General features: G+C 40.6%; 1 pseudogene; it reads left to right on the forward strand.

The window, feature by feature from the left end:
- Positions 1-436: 436 nt before the first annotated feature.
- Positions 437-9,540, forward strand: LOC143653368 (aspartyl/asparaginyl beta-hydroxylase-like; annotated as a pseudogene).
- The last annotated feature ends 4,544 nt before the right edge of the window (positions 9,541-14,084 follow it).

Genomic DNA, 14,084 nt, shown 5'->3' on the forward strand with positions numbered 1-14,084 from the left:
GAATACACAGCAGTTGCCCGGTATTCATCGGAGAAAAAAGGGTCCAGAGAAAGAAGCTGAAATTAGGAGGATGGCAGATTTGGAGAAGTCTGTGGAGAGGACGGCTGACCGAGTGGAAGAGGTGCAGAAAAGAGCTCACTGGGATCAGGCAGGATTTTCTGGCCAAGGATTTGCCGGCTGAGCCCCTCTGCACACCCGACAGGAGACTAAAAGCGACAACCCAGCAGTTACTGAGGACGTTGGAGGAAACTGACACGCCGATTCTGCCGGAAAATTTCAAAGAGAATAGAGTGGATAGAGTTAGGTAAAAAGATTCAGGGTGCACGGGTGGTTCAGTGGTAGAATGCTTGTCTTTCATGCCGGAGATCCGGCTTCGGTTCCGGACCAGGAACCCAAAGAAAAAAGAAAAAAAAGATTCTAGGCATTCCTGGCGAGGATGCAAGGCATCAGCCAGGAATACAGCGGCTACAAACTTCAGCTTGGTCTTGGTCAAGAGGACAGTAGGGAGTGGCTGTGCTGAGTGAGAAAGCACCACCAGTTCTGCTCTCTGGAAAAGAAGGCACCTGAATTCTCAAGTACTGCTGGAGACAGTTGTCTGCTTGACAGTTTTGCTCCTTTCCCACTTCTCTATGAAGTGTTGTTTTTTCTAACTTAAGATCTCATTTCCTTTTCCCTCTGTGCCTCTCTGCGGCTGTGCTGCCCATTGGTTCATGGAGCTTGGAGAGCACCCTACCCAACTCTTTTGATCTGCAGGTGCTTCCTTCAGGCTGGTGAGACCCCTCATTTATCTTGGGATAGTTCCAGGCTTAAAGGCCACTCCAGGCTTCGGATACAAAGGGGCCTTTCCCCGCCTTGTGATCCAATAGTCCCAGAACCGAAACATCAGAAAGTGAAGTCCAGTTGGGAGAGTTGGGGATGGATCAGAGCATCCTTCAGTGAAGAATAGGACATGCATCACTGGGTCCTATTTCAGAACAGCTGCTGGATTGTTGGCTCACAAATCCTCCCCTCAACTAACCCAGTCCAGCCACAGACCATGAGATCTTAGGGGCCATTCCTGGGGCGGGACCTGTGGGTTGATGTGTGAACTTTTTTGTCCCCTAGCAAATCTCCGTAGGATTAGAACCCAGTGTGAGACTCACAGAGTGAGTCTGTGATTGAAACCAAGCTGGAACCCTGGTGGGAGGGCACAGAGTAGAAATGGAACTATGATGATGCCAACCATCAACTTAGTAGCGATGCATGCCTCCTTCGAGCGTGTTTCTAGACCATTCCTGTCTATTCTGTACCCTTTTCTTTCCATTGTTAATAAAAATCAGGTTTGAGCACCCAACAGCCAGCAGAAGAGTGTTTGAAAGGTTGTTGTTTTTGCTTTTCATTGATGAGGTATGGATTGGACGTGGTTCTGGTCATGATTTATTTTATTAAGTTTCTGAGCAGCCCTGGGTAGCTAGAAGTACCCAAAGAAGGGGCTCTGATGAGGCAAACTGGGGCAGGGAGCCATTTTACAGGAGTCCCAGGAATTTAGGACTGGGATGGTGGGAGCTAGGATAAGGTGATGGGAGGGCAAGAAGTGATTGAGGCTTTAGACTCAGTCCATCTCAACCCCCAGCTTTAACTGGAGCAGTTCAATATTTATCTCTTTTCCTAAACTAGCTGAGCGGCCTTGGGTAAGTTCCCTCACCTGAAATCGTAGGATAGCATCTCCCTTATGTGATCACTGACACAAAGCAATGTATGTAGTGCCCTTAGCATAGTTTGGGGAGAATGGTGCATTTTCAGAAAAATGTTATCTGCTGTTCTGTATGGATTCCACATTAGAGTTTGTTAGAAGATCAGCTTCCAAAACTTTAAGAACAGATTAGGATATCACTGGTTTACTCATCTCCCTCTTTTAAAAAAGACTGAAAAGAAAAGTTTGATAAATTATATGAATAGTATGTGAGTTCATCAGTATTAATATTTTTAGAAAGATGAGTCAGCAATTTTCCTTCATTGATTTTAAAATAAAAAATATGATACCATGGGAAAATGTCCCCAGTCAAAACAGTTCACGCTTTGCATGTAAAAAAATTAAGGCAGTGATAATCCAGAGTAGAAAGTTACACGTATTTCCTAATTAGATACCTTTTCTTCTTTTGCAGAGTTCTTCCTTTTCAGTTCTCTCTCTCTTTTTTTTGTTTTTGTTTTTGTTTTGTTTTGCAATTACTTTAAGCAGTTTTCTCCTATGCCTGGAAGTCTCTTTACCTCCCAAAAGCATTTTCAGAAACTTAGTGCCTTCTCCCTTGAACGTGAATTGTCATATTAAACTAAGACATAAGTATTCTGGATGCCTTCCACCCCACCCCCACATTTTGTCACTCTGTGTTACAATAACTACAAACTTTGCTTCTAGTAGTGTTATCTAATAGTAAAGCCTTTTCTGTTGAATCTCCCCTCTGTTGATTCTCTAGGCTATTCCAGGACAATATGTTGCAATTTACTGAGAAAGAGGGATGTTTATAATTTTACTCCCCAGTTTAAACAATAATAAACATGTTAATTCTATAAAAGCCATTGAATAGGTTTACATGATACAGCCATTTAACAAACAAATTTATTTCCAAGTATCCCTGAATCATGGCTGGATGTCCTTTTCTGCAAAGCTTGGCAGGATCTACTTACAGGCAGTTAATGCAGAGCCAATTATATAAGGATTAAGAGTGATGAGGACTCCAAAAGCCAATCTGCTCAGAGGACCTTTGTAGCTATATATTTTGTGAAAAGGCACAAAGGTGATTACTTCTGACTGCCAAGGAGAATTTGGTGGTTGGACTCATCCTGGGTGAAATGTGGGACAAAATGTACATTCCTAATTCTTTTCTATACTACCTTCTCCCTTTCAGAACTTTTCATCCTAATATCTTCCTCCCCCTCTTTTCATCTTCCTGCTTTTCCCTCTCCCTCTCCTTCACCCAGACTGTAAGAGGTGAGGCACAAAAGGATAGATACTGTATGATTCTACTTATATGAAGTAACTAGAAATTGCAAATTCACAGGAGCAGCGGGAAGGTGACTGAGAAGTTATTGCCTAATGAGCACAGGGTTTCTGCTTTGGGTGATGGAAAATTTGGGTAATGGAAAGTAGTGATGGTAGCACAACATTGTGAAAGTAAGTAATGTCACTGACTTGTATTTTTGGGAGTGGTTCAGATAAGAAATTTTATATTGTATACACGTTACCACAATTTTAAAGAGAGACTAAAGAGACAATTATTAAATATAATACATGAACCTGGACTGGAACTAATAATGGAAGAGAAAATGGTCCCTAAGGACAATATTGAGACATATGAAAAAAATTGGAGAGTAGGCTTTATATAAATGTTAAATCTCTTGAATGTGACAGCTGTACTTAAGATGGTTACATAAATATCTTTGTCCCTAGGAAATGTGCATGAAAGTGTTAACTGTTGAGCATCATATATGCAATATATTCTCAAATGTTCAGATAGAGAGAGATAGAATGATATGTCAAATGTGGAAAAATGCTAAAAGTTAGCAAATATGGATATCTAGGTAGAGGGTATGTTGGAGTTCTATGTATTGTTTTTGTATTATCTTTACAACTTTCCTGTGAGTTTGAAGTTATTTGAAACTAAAACATTAAAAAAAAAAAAAAACTGCAAGAGAGACATTGCTTAACTCTAAGGATGAGAGATAAAGTATTTGTTACCCTTCAAAAACCCACTAAAAAGAGAGGTGAGTGTTGGAGAGACTTGAAAAAACTGGAACCCTTATACACTGCAGGGAATGTAAAATGGTGTAATCACTTTGAAAAGACACTTTGACAGTTTCTTGAAAAGTTAAACATAAACTTAACCATATGACCCAGTATTTCACACTGAAAAAACTACCAAAGAGAAATGAAAACATATCTACACAAAGACATGCATGCAAATGTACATAGAAACATTATTTATAATAGCTAAAAACTGCATACAACCCAAATGTTCATCAACAGGGGATACGTAAACTGTGCTTGGTATAGCCATACAATGAAATATTATTAAACAAAAAAAAGGAACAAAGTGCTGACACATGCTATAACATGAATGAACCTCGAAAACACTATGCTAAGTGAAAAAAACACATGCAAAAGAGTTGCACATGTATGGTTCCATTTATATGAAATGTCCACCAAAGGCAAATCTATAAGGACCAAACGAAAGCAGATTGGCGGTTACTTAGACTTAAGAATACAAGTGAGGGTTAACTGCAAACAAACACAAGAGGAATCCTTGGGGTGGCAGAAATGTTTTAAAACTGGATGATAGTGATGGTGGCACAACTTGGTACATGTACTGAAAATCATGGAAATGGACATTTTAATTGGTGCATTTTACTGTATGTAAAACCCATCCCCCACACATGGGTGATCCATCTTGGCAATAGGTCTTCCAAACTGGGCTGGTGCCTCCTGGAGCACAGGTGAGTTGTCTCAGCTGCGTTCTGCACAAGTTGAAGATTTATAAGCAAAATAAATGCACACATATTCACAAACCCCTGTCCCCCAATATAAAAATAAATTCCCATGTTCCCACAGATGCTAACGTGCCTCCTCAACTTCCTTGAAAGGAAATGCCTGTTATCTGAGCATTTCCATCAGCCAAATACACTTTTCACACATTACAACTTTTAAGCCCTACTACAACCCAACGTGGTAGGTACTGGTAGATATGTAATATAAAATAGCGCAGATAAGATATCCCAATTTTATAAACATTTAAATACAAAAGAGCCTGCCTTCAAATTAAGGAACTATTTCATTAGCCCCATTTTACAAATACTCAAACTGAGGCTTAGAGAGAATAAGGTCATACTGGGAGGTCACGCCACCTTGTGACCAAGCTAACAGTCATGCTCATAGCTATGGCACTGTACCGCCTTCTACTGTACCGCCTTCTACGACACTATCATCTGGTTTTCAAAATATATATGCTTCCCCACAATTAAACCCCTTCCCTTGAGAATCCTTGCTCTCTTAGAGAGTGGAATTTTGCATTCACTCAGTCTACCCTTGGGCAGTCAGGTCAAAAAGTGTAGCTCAGCTCTTCTATTGTGGGGACGGCAGCTGGGTGGCCCTTAAATCTGTCAGCCAGTTTCTCCTGCAAGCCTCTCTTTCCAGCTTTTTGTTAGAGGGCTCTGTCGTTGTGCTGGGTAAAAAAGGGACTCACTCCATCATTAGGTGATCACAAAATGGAAGAAATGAGAAGAGATGGAAAAGAGGAGTCAATCCATTTTTGTGAAACTTGAAGATAAAAAAGATTACAGCTGCCAGGGAAAGAGGGAACAGAAAGTACAGCTGACCAAGAGAAAAAACTTGAGACTTCTGGGCAGAGGTCTTTATTTGTTAAAGGATAAGTGTGCTGCTTTGATGCTTGCCTGATGGGGGAAGGGGAAGAGAGCAATTGAACAGAAATGGGAAGGAAAGCTACAGTTTCTGGGTTTTGACAGAAACACCTCATAAAGTGTGAAGCTACATAAGTGACTGCCATGCTGTGAATTCCTTTACTTACCTCAGCCCACCCGTCTGGTGGGGGATAGGAGACAACTGAGGCACATCTGAGCTTCCCACCCACCTCAGAACAAAGCAACCTTCTGATACCGGGATTGAAGTTTCTCCTGTCTTTGCAGGAAAAGGAGGTTGAATTTGTATGCCTGTAGGTGTTGTAGCTACACAGCTGTTGTATTCTTCACACCTCAAAAAAATGAAAGATCACCGTATTCTGCGGTGTTAAAAAGTCTCAGACAATTGACAAGTTTAAGAACATTAATCCTCTCAGAATAATTTTCAGATATTTATAACACAGAATGCTGGAGGGGAAGAAAAGGTGAAGGAGAGAGAGACAGAAACAGATAATTTCTGCAAGACAGAAAATTCAGCATGAGGAAGGAAAACTGCAAGGTCATCCCTGAATATGCCAATTAGTGCCATATCATACAAGCCCCTGAATTACTGTGGTTTACCATTTGTGCAGCTGTGCCATCCGTATATATGCACACCACATACTTTAGATCCCTGTCCTTGATTTTAGAGTTTAACAGACTAGAACTTAATAACAACTATGTTACATAGTATTATGAGTACACTCACTGATCCAGTGGTGTGCCAAGGGTGCCGTTTACGCTGGGTGCAGACTTTACACAGGGGTGCGTTGTTAATAGAGAATGTTAAAACAGTGCAAAACTGATTAAAAGTCAGTCTGCCAAAGGCCAGTAATTCTAAGCAATGTTAGTGATGAGATACCCCTCCCCTCCACAAAAGTAATCTTTCTTGGTTAAAGCTCTAAATAATCTCTGCAATTCCTGTTGAGTTTTCTTTACAGATTTTCTGAGATATAACTTATATACTATCAAATTCACCTTTTAGAGTGTATAACTCGATGGTTTTAGTCTATACACAATTTTTTGCAGACACTATCACATTTCTAAGTTTAGACATTTTCATCACCTATTGAGTTTTATTAATACGTGTATAAGCTTCTAATTAGCACATTTTAATTACTGATCCTGTAATAGCTGTGTATACTACATGGAAGTTAATTTGGAGAATTGCCAGATATGCTGTTGGTACCTCACCCAGTTGAGGAAGACACACCCAGTTGTGTCTCCAACCCCTGCACTTTACATATTTCTGCATTTAAACAGTAGATTCAAAATAAACCATCATAAATATGAATTATTTTTTCCTGTTATCTTTTTTCCCTGACTTGAAATTTTGATATGAGGTTATCAGATACAAAAGTATTTTCAAGCAACCAGAATCCAATTTGAATAATGTACAGTGATACACCAAGTCTTAAAGTTGTTCCTTAAATATATACACTTGAACATTGTGGAGAAAGCTATACAACAGAATGTAAGGGAATGGGTCATTTACATAGAAAAAAAGAATAAAATTTCAAAGATGAATGCCAAGATAACAAATAAAAATGCTGGTGCTCTAGTTTGCTAGCTGCCGGAACGCAATATACCAGAAATGAATGGCCTTTAAAAAGGGGAACTTAATGAGTTTCTAGTGTACAGTTCTAAGGCCAAGAAAATATCCCAATTAAGACAAGTCTGTAGAAATGTCCAATCTAAGGCATCCAGGGAAAGATACCTTGGTTCAAGAAGGCCAATGAAGTTTAGGGTTTCTCTCTCAAGCGGAAGGGCACATGGTGAACACGGCATCATCTGCGAGCTTCTTCTCCTGGCTTCCTGTTTCATGAAGCTCCCCAGGAGGCATTTTCCTTCTTCATCTCCAAAGCGCTGGCTGGTAGACTCTGCTTCTCATGGCTATGTCATTCTCTGCTCTCTCAGAGATCTTTCATTCTCCAAAATGTTTCCTCTTTTATAGGACTCCAGTAAACCAATCAAGACCCATCCAAATGGGTGGAGACACATCTCCCCTAATCCAGTTTACCAACCACTCTTGATTGGGTTGTATCTCCAGAGAGATGATCTAATTACAGATTCAAACATATAATATTGAATAGGGATTATTCTGCTTTTACGAAATGGGATTTTGATTAAAACATGGCTTTTCTAGGGTCCATACATCCTTTCAAACGAGCACAGCTGGTTTTACATTGCTAGAAGAAATCAAAGTTAAAGTTTGAATACTGTCTTAGTTTGCCAGGACCAATACCATACTATGGGTTGACTTCAAGAAACATTTATTGTCTTACAATTTTGAAGGCTAGAAGTCCAACAACGAGGCCTTAGTAGACCATGCTATCTCCAGGGGTCTGTAAGTTCTGGGACTGGCTTGCCCAACTTGGGGGGTTCTTGGGCTCACACTTCCATCTCTATCACACTGTTTCCTCCTGTGGCTTTCTCTGACTTCTGGCTTCTACATATTCTGGCTCTTCTTTCTGTTTTCTAGTTTTTACTGATGAGCTGAGTTTGAATTTCTTCTCTTTATAAGACCTTCAGTAATATGGATTAAGATCCACCCTGATTGAGTTTGGTCACACCTTAATTAATAATAACATCTTCAAAAGGTCCTATTTATAAATGGATTCACGCTCATGGGAACAGGATTAAGATTAAGAATGTGTCTTTTTGGGGGGTGCATGATTCAGCCTACCACAAATACCAAGCAATGGACACCGATTATAAAGCAGTGGGTTTGAATCTAAAGTATCTCCAAAGAAAGATATTGCTCTGCAGGGGTTTACACAGAGGACACAAGAATGGGGTGAAAGGAGTGATGAAAGACTGTACTAGGATGCAGATGATGTCACATACCAAGACTATGATGGACCAGTATATGAGCCATCCGAAAGTGAAAGGAAAGATATTTCAGATAATGTCATAGAATATTCAGACATAATTTCAGAAGAATATCCCCCCTGCACAAAGACAATAAGAAGTGCCACCAGAAACATATAGAAAAACAGATAATCCAGAACAAAAATTAAAAGTTAAGAAAAAAGAAGCCTAAACTGTTAAATACATTTGATAAGCCTATTAAAGCTGAACTCCATGCTGCAGAAAAAACTCTACAAAAGGGAAAAAAATTGAGAAACAGTGAATGCATTTCAAGAACTACGCAATTGCCTATCCAATCCACGAGTAAGCTAGGGGAAGGCTCAGTGTGACGATGATTTGGCTGAGAAGAGGAGAAGAAATGAAGTGTTACCTGGGGACTTTGAGACCTAACAAGAGGTGGTCATCCTGCCCGATGTTCCTGCAGACCTGGTGAAGCTGGATTTGAAGCTACGGTCAGGCAGACAACAATTTCTAGGTCACAAGAGAGGCTTGCCGCTTACCTGATAGAGATTAGTTCAACTATTTCCCAGTGATACTTTCTTAAAGAATGACCTTGGGGTGGTTACCTCTTTATGGGAGATAATGACAGTGCAAGAAGGTTTACGAAGAGGTTCTGAATGTGACATCTAATGATGGTTTCCCTAAAGTACATTATGCCTTTATCCTGAAGACACAGAACAAGACTGAGGAGGGTATCCCTATTCAAAGGAAGGAATAGAACTAGGTGATCCTAGCACTGAAGACAGGTGATTTTATTTCCACCTGGGAAATAAATGTAGAGTGCCAGGAACAAAAAAAAGCATATAAATGGTATGAACTTGGGAAAAGAGAGGACACTTTGCATCTGTTTGACAGTGATCACTCCATAACGTGAATGAACTCAAAGCTCATCTGTAGTGGACTGCAAAAGAAGCAGGCTATACAGACTTAAAAGAATCCTTAGAAAGAAACTGGAAGCTAATTCACGATGAAAGCATTGCTGTGATGGATAAAGGCAAAAGCCTCTTCCTACCTGAAAATGAAAACCCCAGGGAGAAGAGTGAGTGGAACCAGTTCACACTGCGGCAGCAAGGAAGGAAAAATGAAAAAGTCTGTAAAGATGCTTCTAAAACCTACATGTTACTAGAAAAATTTCCTTAGACCATAGGATGCAGAAGAGGACAGATCAACTATTCTGTCATGCACCCTGGAATGCACATGTGGCTGCACACAGGAAACCATGTTGGTATTCTCCTATCTTGATTCTTTTGAACACTTATCTAGTTTACCGTTTAAAGGAATTACCAGAATTTAATTGGCCAACCCTCTATGATGCATATTTTTGGCTGTTTCTAGTCTTTGGTTAGGCAAGGTCAATTTTAATGTTGGGAGGGGTTAAAAATCAGACTTGGAGAGAAGAGGAGAGGACAGGAGAAAGGCAGGATGGGGCAGATGATCTAAGGGCAGAACAGTGCACTACCTCACCCGTCAGTGCCAGGGCCAGGAACGATTTAGACTGCTGCCGTCCAAAGCAACTTCAGCAATGATGGAAATGTTTCATGTCTGTTCTGTCCATTATGGTAGCCACTAGAAACATGTGCTTAAATGAAAATTGATTTAATTTAGATAAAATTAAAAATTCTGTTCAGTTGCACTAACCACATTTTAAGTACTCAAAATCATATGTGGCTATCTATGCAAGTCCTTTGCCCATTTTTAAATTGGGTCTTTTGCCTTTTTGTTGTTGAATTGTAGGATTTCTTTAAGTATTCTTTATATATATTTGGAAACCATATATCTAAACAGAGTATAATATTTAGAATTATTATAAATAATTATTATTCTAAATATGATACCCAATTTAGATATATGGTTTCCAAATATTTTCTTCCATTGTGTAAGTTGTCTTTTTACTTTCATGATGTCCTTTGAGCACAAAAGTTTTTATTTTTGGTGAATTCCCACTGTGCTGGTTTGTACCCCATAAAGGTCATACTCTCTTAATCTATCCCCGTGGTGGTAGACCTATTATTGGCTAGGACATTTTGATTAGGTTGTTTCCATGGAGATGTGACCCAGCCCATTCTAGGTGGGTTAGGTGGGTCTTAATCCTTTACTGGAGTCCTTTAAGAGTGCTCACAGAGAGAGAGCACGTAGAAAGCAAATGCCATGGGAGAAGCTAAGAGAAGAGGAAACACTCCAGGAGAAGCCAGAAGGATCCAGAGGAGCTGAGAGAGCCATTTAAAAAGCAGGATCCAGGAGAAAAGGACCAGCAAACGATGCTATGTGCTTTCCCATGTGTTCTAGTTTGCTAGCTGCTGGAATACAGTATACCAAAATCGGAATGGCTTTTTAAAAGGGGGAATTTAATAAGTTGCAAGTTAACAATTTTTAGGCCATGGAAATGTCCCAATTAAAGCAAGTCTATAGAAATGTCCAATCTAAGGCATCCAGGGAAAGATACCTTGATTCAAGAAGGTTGATGAAATTCAGGGTTTCTCTCTCAAGTGGAAAGGCACATGGCAAATACAGTCCAGGTTTCTCTCTCAGCTGGAAGGGCACATGGCGAACATGGTATCATCTGCTAGCTTCCTCTCCAGCTCCCTGGGAGGCATTTACCTTCTTCTTATCCAAAAGTCACTGACCGGTAGACTCTCTGCTTCATGGTTCTGAGGCGTTCTCTATTGTGGCTTTCTCGTGGCTCTGCTGTTCTCTGCTTCTCTCAGAATCTGCTACTTTCTCCAAAATGTTTCCCCTTTTATAGGATTCCAGCAAACTAATCAAGACCCACTTAGAATGGGTGGAGACACATCTCTACCTAATACATCTGCACCTAATCCAGTCTGACACCCACTCTTGAGAGAGTCACATTTCCTTAGGGATAATTTAATTAAAGTTTCTAACATACAGTACTAAATAGGGATTAGAAGAAACTGTTGCTCCCACAAGTTTCATTAGGATTAAAACATGGCTTTTCTAGGGTACATAAACCTTTTCAAACCAGCACACCATGTGACAGAGGAACTCGAGATGCCAGCAGCCTTTCCTCAGAGAAGGTATCTCCTTCTTGTCGCCTTAACTTGGACATTTTCATGGTGTTAAAACTTACACTTATAACCTAATAAATCCCTTTTGTAAAAGCCAATCTATTTCTGGATTGCGTTCTGGCAGCTTTAGCAAACTGAAACACCCATTTTGTTGTTTGTGCTCTGAGCATGAAGTCTAGGAAACTGTGGCCTAACAAAATATCCTGAAGATATTTCCGTGTGTTTTCCTCTAGGAATTTTATAGGTTTGTTTCTTATATTTAGGTCTTTGGGCCATTCTGAGCTAATACTTGCATGTTGTGGGGTAGGGAACTGCCTTCATTCCTTTTGCAAATGGCTATACAGTTTTCTGGGTGCCATTTGCAAAATATTGTACTTTCCCCATTGAACGGATTTGGCACCTTAGTTAAAAATGAAGTGGCCGTATACATGAGGGTCTATTTCTGAACTCTTAGTTTGATTCCATTAAACTATTTGTCTGTCCTTCTGCCAGTGCAATACAGTTGTTTTTGTTTTGTTTTGCTTTTTAATTTAAGAGAAATTGTGGGCTTACATAACAATCATGCATAAAATACAGGACGCCCACCACACCACCACCAACACTCTGCATTGGTGTGGATCATCTGACACAATTGATAGCACACTTTGACAACTGCACTATTAATTAAAGTCCATGGTTTAACATAGGGCTCACTGTTTATATACTCTATTTCCTCAGATTAAAAACAAAAACAAAAACAAAAAACCATAAGACTATACAAAAAAAACAGAGAATCCTAATGTAAATCATGAACTGTAGTTAATAGTACAATTATAACAATATTTTTCTATCAATTGTAACAAAGGTACCACACTAATGTAAAGTGTCAATAAAAGGAAAAACTACATGAGTGTGCATTTGGGAACTCTATTTTCTGCATGATTTTTCTATATATCTACAACTTTTCTAATTAAAAAAGAAAATTAAAGAAAAACAAGTATGAGGAATATATTGCTTCATCATCCCCATCTCATAGAGGCTGATAAACAACTTGTCCCAAGACACAAGGGCACAAGCAGTCATCAGTGATTCAAACCACAGACTGCTCTCCTAGGCCCAATGCTACATTGACATTTAAACTTCCGTGTCCCTCCCCTCCTTGCGAACTTCTATATCTCTAGGAAATTTGACTTTGGGCTTATGGAGAGGCGCTCTAGAGTGTGGAGAACTAAAATCCGACTATAAAACGGCCACCAACGATCACAGCCTCCTGATAATTACCCTTTTGTGCATTCTCTTCTCCTTGAGCGTGGGTGTGACCTGTGATTGTTTCTAACTAGTAGAATTCTACACAAGTGCAGGGATGTCACTTCAATCACAAAATGTAAGACTATAATGGTTGTTTTTGCTAGGGTATCTTTTCCCTTTCTGGTCTGATGAGGCAGAGGGCTGTTTTGGAGAGGTGCATGTGACACATGTGGCTGAGGGAGCCCTTTGGCCAACCACCAGCCTGGAAATGAGGCTGGCTTCCTGCAGGCAGACAGCCTCCAAGAACCAGACTCTGCATTCGAAAGACCACACAGACCTGATTTCTATCAACTATCATCTGATTTTGGAGGCTCCTTCCCTAGTTGAACCTTAAAACTGATACTGCAGCCCTGCTGACACCTTGACTTCAGCCTTGTGAACTCCTGAAGCTCAGTCATGCTGGTACTCCTGATCCACAGACACTGTGAGATAGTAAATGTTTTGTTTTAAACTGTTAAACTTGTGGTAATATTGTTATGTAATAATATATAATTTAATATATTCCCATTCCATCTTTCTCTTCCTATTCCTCCTTATTTATCTTTTCTTTTGAATGATCTCCTTTCCTTTCTCCCTTTTTTCCCTGCTGTTTTCCTGACTTTCATGCCAACTATGCTCTAAAACATTTACTTTCCTTTTGAAACAGGGCAAGTAATAACGTCAGCATTCATCTTTGTCTCGGATTGAGTGAAAAACAGAATTGTGTTAAAGAGAATGGAGTTTTGGTCAGTGTGGTAGTTAGATTCAGTTGTTAAGTTGGCCAGGTGAAGGTACCTAGTTCTGTTGCTGTGGCCATGAGCCAATGGTACATGAACCTCATCTGTTGCTGATTACATCTGCAGTCAGCTAGGAGGCATGCCTGCTGCAATGAATGACGTTTGACTTAATTGGCTGGTGCTCAAATGAGAGAGGGCAACAACATAGCACAGCCTAAGCAGCTTGGCATTCCTCATCTCAGCCCTCACAGCTCAACCCAGGCCTTTGGAGATGCTGAAAGGAATCACCCCAGGGAAAGATATCGTAACCCAGAGGCCTGGAGAGAAGGCCAGCAGAGATCACCCTGTGCCTTCCTGCATAAGAAAGAACCTCAGTGGAAAGTTAGCTGCCTTTCCTCTGAAGAACCAACAAAATAAATCTCCTTTTATTAAAAGCCAATCCATCGAGTGTGTGTGTGTGTGGGGGAGGCCCTCAGTTTGGCGCACGGGCCGGGTGAGGGGTGAGGGGGCTGGCCGGGGGTGGGGGGAGCACTGGGCGGGGAGCCGCGGCCGCGGAGACAGCCACCCACGTCGCACCCCTGCGCAGGCCGCGCGCCCAGGAGCAGGACTGGCATCGGGACAGGCTGATCCCCCCTGCCAGGGCAGGATTCCAGCAAGCAACTCCACCTTCAGTGGGTGGAAACACACCTCCATGGAAATCATCTCATCAAAAGTTACCACCCACAATCAGAGACTTCCGGAGAAGATGGTGGCTTAG

Source organism: Tamandua tetradactyla, chromosome 13 (genome assembly GCF_023851605.1).
Source record: "Tamandua tetradactyla isolate mTamTet1 chromosome 13, mTamTet1.pri, whole genome shotgun sequence".
NCBI lineage: Eukaryota > Metazoa > Chordata > Mammalia > Pilosa > Myrmecophagidae > Tamandua > Tamandua tetradactyla.